Raw genomic sequence first — 5,640 nt, 5'->3', positions numbered from 1 at the left:
GTCGACACACGAAAGTGGTTGTTTCTGTTGTCGACAATTGCGATACATAACAAAGAGCGCAGCGCGAGCAGGCTTCCGTGAGCGGGAGCGCGCTCCTTCACTACAGACTTTCTCGCCACCTAACCATTCGCCAAAATGTTTTTGATACCAGCGGTAACCGGCCAAGCGCTGGGCAAAAAACTATCTTCAAATAAAAGAAATTCACCGGAGGAGTTAAAGGAGAGTGACAGGGAGCATGAGAAGAAGAGGGAGAGAAAGTTTCAGCCAGCTTGATCAATGGAGTTGTTTTCTAGTGGTGCAGTGACGCGTCCTAAGACCCTTTTATAATCTATCGATTAGATTTATGATTCGAAAATTATAAAAGTAGGGTAGACATGTGGAGATTATCCGGCTGAACAAAACGTGCATTTATCAAAAAGGTTTGTTTTCCACAGACCTTATTTCCAGCTATTTTCCAAAACCCTGTGGAGAAATCCCATTGCTTTTTGTCGAGGGAACCAGCAGCTTACTTCCTGGTTTAGGAAGCGTCACTGGCTGCACCTCTCAATATGATGCCAATATAAACAAGGTCTTCTGTCGGCTCTGTACATCAATACCGACCTATGCTGACAAGTAAGTGAAGAGTAGACAATATAAAGGTATTGGCGAAATGTCCCAGCAGTTTAGGATAATGAAGGTTCTAATCAAATCAATTACATAGCCATTACATGTCTAACTCCTAATGACAGGAAGGCAGAAAGTGCATTATACAAATAATAATACTCATAATAATAGCAGACATTTTTTAACAATGACCACAATATCATTATTTTAATAAACCAAATATGAACAATTGAGGAACATGAGGAAGAACTGATGAATCAAATGTTGTAGTACAAGTAGTAATGTAGTTTGTGCATACATTACTATTGCAACAAATGTGTTAATTTTCTTCATTATTAGTCGATTTTTTTTTGGACGAATGCTCCGGGCCAGTGGTTACAATGGTGGGGCCAGTGATAATATAATGCCAGTGGCATTTTACCCTTAATGTCTACCTCTGCGGTAAGTCACTAGCACCGCGGTTGGCCGGCGGTACCGAAGTGGGCCGGTCGAGAGTCCCGGGCTGATTTGTAGTCCCAGTCCGCCCCTGCACTCACCCCTACTTTAGTGGGAACAATGAGTCTGCGTCTTTGATGCACAGAGGAATAAACGCTGATCATCCTCTGGCTGCAGCCTTGACCGGTACTTGCTTTTGATCAAAATCAATGCGGAAAACCTGCACTCACACAGGTAGGTGGAGGTGAAAGGAATGAGCACTTTTACAGCCTTTTTGGCGAGGTGGGGGAACTCGGTCTCCACAGACAGCCACAAGTGGGCAAGTGTCACTTTACTCGTCTTTTTCTCGTTCTTTTGTGTCTCACGCTGCGCCTCCCCTGAAGCTCTCTGGCGCCCCCCAGGGGAGGCGCGCCTCACACTTTGAAAACCGCTGGACTAGAGCGATGCATAGGAGCGATTAGAGCGAAGCGAATATTCGCATCGCGTCTGGTGTGAACGCAGCATTAGAGGGCCCTGACGGCTCGCCACTGCTTTAACTACAGTTTATTCAAAAAAAACTGTCCGCATTTAAAGTAGAATATGAAGGAAAAAGAGTCCGATTTAGGTATGTTCTGATCTCTGCAGAGGATACAAATACTGTAATGTACCGCATAAATGGTTGTATAATGTTTAGCCCACCCTAAAAACTCACTGTTTATATCCTTTTTCAAATCCTTTAGCTGTCTGCACTTTCATGATCTTAGTGTTTGTATTTAATGTTTCCTGTCTTATTTTGAAATGTGTTTCTCTTGATTTTTTTGTCAGGCTTTACTTCCTGTCTTATTGTTTTCCCGCCTGTGTGATTGTATGATGGTTTTCACCTTCTGCCTTTGAGTTAATTCCTGCTTTCTCCAGCTGTGTGTTGTCTTTCTATTTAATCTGGTGTCTTTATAGTCCTATCTCTCCTTGTGATCTTTGTTGATTTGACGTCTTTGTCCCTGTCCGGTCTTGATTTGTGGTGTATTTCGTCCCTGCCTGATAGTGTTCCTGGACCAAAACATCGTTTTTATCAGTGTTCCTGCTCGTTATTCTTCCCTTGTTCCCTCTAAGGTTTGTACACGTTCAGTTTTTTTGTTTTGCCTGGTCCCCATGTTTTATTTCAATCAGGAGAGACTTCATTTTGTTTAAAGAACATTTATTGACACATGTCATATGATAAATGTTAAGTCTTTGGGGATTAGACCCCAATCCTGAAATTGTATATCTAAAGGGGGAAAGGCAGCCGTGAGCATATAGGGAAACCCCCCGGAGTCTAGACACTGGTGATGATGCTGAAGATCTGGATTTGATGAGGAGATGGGATGAAGAGGAGGTGTGATGAGGTCTTTGGGTTAACTCTCCTGGCACTGGATAAGGTGAAAGGAGGTGGATGGGGAGGAGGCGGGCGGCAGCATAAAAACCTGAAATCACAGCTGACTGCAGGAGAGAGGAGAACCATTTTAAAGTTTGGCTGCAACACGGTAATTCGCTGCTGGAGAATGAGGTGAATGTAATAGGTTGACCGTGATGAGCTGATTATATGCAGCTGCGGAGTGAATGTATACACCCAGTCTTCCTGAATGAACTTGCGCTGAGCTTCATTTGCTATAATGCCTGATTTTGTAACTTTTTTGGTTGATGGTGTGCATTGGGATAATCTTAATGTAAAAAATGTATCATGGCTCCAAAAAGGTAAAAAAAACAAAAACACTGGGCTATCTAATTGTAAACTAAGAGTCAGTCTCTGTCAAATGAATAGCCTTTTGTGAGGGAATCCAACATTTGGATCGCTGGAACAGGGAAGAACTGAAGAAGCTAATGAATTGATACTAATGATAGCACTCAATAAAAACCTAGATAACCTGCTGGATGAGGTTTATCAGATACAATTGTATTGCATTTGATTAAATTAGACGTTAAACATCCGTCATAAACAACACCTTTAAGTCTGCAGCTGTCACTTCTTTACAGAGGCAAGGTGGTGCTTTAAGCTCAATGCTAAATTGTGTGCTCACAACATAAAAGGTGTTTTGTTTAATACATGAACCATTAGCAAGATAGTACATTTACCATTTAAGCAAGCTCGTTAACATTGAACTACCACTAAACACAAGTTTAATGGGGATATCATCAGTTTCTAAGTTGTTTGGTCATTAAACAAATGATTGGAATAAAGTTTAAACGTTTAACATGGGGATTACACTAGAATCAATGTCAATGGACACCTTTATGCCGAGGAAAGATCACCCTGTCTGTGTTCTTTTTCATTAATGACCGCCTTGCTGCACACTTGGTTAGTTTTGAATGCTGGACCCCAGAGTTAATGCATATTCTGATCTGGAAATGTAAACACAGCAGGGGGCAAAGTCCACAAGTTGATGCTGTGGTAAACATTGAACATCATTACAGATGAGTTTTGACCTGCATTGGTCTTTAACTTCTTATCAGTCTGTGAACAGGAGTTTTATTGCTTTATGACTGTCGTACTGTCCGATGCTACTCACTCTCTGAATTACACATCTACAGGAGCGGAACAACATGTGCCTGATTATACTACAATGCAATGTACGATGTACCCTTGTTACAGAACAGGGTTTTGTCACAGAAGGGTATATGTTTGTGAGCAGTTCCCTAGACAAGATTAGAGATAGGTCCCAACAAATAAGCAGAACTTTGTGTGGCTAAATTATGTTTATTCTTTCCAGTAACCAATTGAGCTTTGACACAAACTGGACAATGATAATACTGCACCTGCAAGGGATTAAAGGGGTCGTTTAGATTGTTCCAAGGGTATACAAGGTACTATCCATACTTTGTGTATAACCTACTTGCTCACCCCCAGAGAGAACAGATAGAGTACTAGCATGGAAACAAAGTTCTGCTGTATACAGGGGCATCAGCAAAATGTATAGTCTGCCGCATGTTTTTGGTAAACGCCTGATAAAAGGTCTTTGGTTACTACAAGCTGAAGGGATCTGACATAAGATACATCAGCAAACACAACACTCTTCGTGAATGACCAAGATTCTATGTGTCATAAAAGTGGCGGTTGCTAATAAGTGAATAAATAAAAGACTAAACGTCATCACACCGACACGAGTCCGCCTTTAACTCAGCGCTGGTGCTGCTCCGCCATGTGACCGCGATGAAGTTCGTTTAACTTTCGCTATATACTATCGCCAATCGCATTTAAGCTTCAGGAATCAGAAGTGGTGTTAATATGTGGAGATAATCCTGCTGAACAAAACGTGTTAAGTATCAGAAACATGTGGGTGCCACCAGTCATATTTTCTGCAATATACCTTAATTCCAATGGGGAAATGCCATTGCCTTTTGTCAGGAAGGCCTTTACAATGCTTGGCCTACAAAAAAACATAATCTCTGCACGCGTTGTTTTCAGAAATTTTGCAAGCGTTAATAGCCTTTTTCTGCAATCTACTTTCGACTTAAACATGATTGCAGAACCTCTCAATAAAAACTCTTCACGGTGGTGATCAGTGAAGACACAACATTTTGTTCAGTTTTGTCAATTCAAAATTGACATATTGCAAACAGGGCCGTATCCAGGATTTCCTAAATACCGAGGTCCAAACATGCTCTGGGGGTTTGGGGGATACCCCCCGAGATTCTTGGGATTTTCATGATCTAGTTAGGTGCTTTTTAAGTCCTGTGGGGGGTCACACATTGGATAATATATTGATTTCAAACCATGTCAGTGGGCTGCAGCATCAATTATGTTTGAAAGTGTAATGCATAAGAATCAGCTGATTGTTACTATGAATGATCTGGACATGCAGAAGAGGCTAAAATGATCACAACACATTGTCAACATTCATTTTCCATGTCTCTCTCCTTTCCATAACCTGCAGCCTCTCTTCCATCTTCTTGAGTCTCTCCGTCTTCTTCCTGTTCATTACTCTCTCTGTCCTCTTCTCTTTGTCTTTGTTCAATCTCTCCCTCGTTGTTCACTTTTTGCTCCTTCTCACTTGTCCCTCCTGCCAGTGAATCAAAAGCAATTCAGCCATTTAGTTCATTTCACTTGTTTGTTTGCATTCTTTTTTTCATTTAAATCTGTTTTGTTTGATTCTCAAAAGAGAACAAAGATGTAAGCAAATTGTGTTTTATACAATTGCATGTTATTATGACATCATAACTGCAATAGATGTAGGTTGTTTTACAATTATGCCTATTGTAAATTAAGACTATTGTTATAGATATATCTATATATATATCTATATATATATATAGATAGATGGGGTTATTAAGCCTACATTATTTTTGTGTGATTCTACCTGCAGTTCCTCCCTGACTTCCATCACTTTCTCTCTCTCTCTCTCTCTCTCTTTCTCTCTGCCTGTCCTGTCTCTTCCTTCCAAAGCTGAGCTTCGACTGACGTAGTCTTTTCATTATATCTGAGTCAGTGTAAAAATAAAACAATACAATGTTATATCTCCATTGTTTTACTCAAATTGAAATGAAAGAACAACATTACAACGTTTGTTAAAAGGTAATCCTTCTGACATTGGATGAATGTAATTCACTTTAGCTCTCTAGCTAGTTTATTCACGCAATTTAGACCAAAGT

Source organism: Notothenia coriiceps, unplaced genomic scaffold, assembly GCF_000735185.1.
Source record: "Notothenia coriiceps isolate Sejong01 unplaced genomic scaffold, NC01 NC01_scaffold00035758, whole genome shotgun sequence".
In the NCBI taxonomy this organism is placed as follows: domain Eukaryota; kingdom Metazoa; phylum Chordata; class Actinopteri; order Perciformes; family Nototheniidae; genus Notothenia; species Notothenia coriiceps.
Note: the sequence above shows the minus strand (reverse complement) of the source record.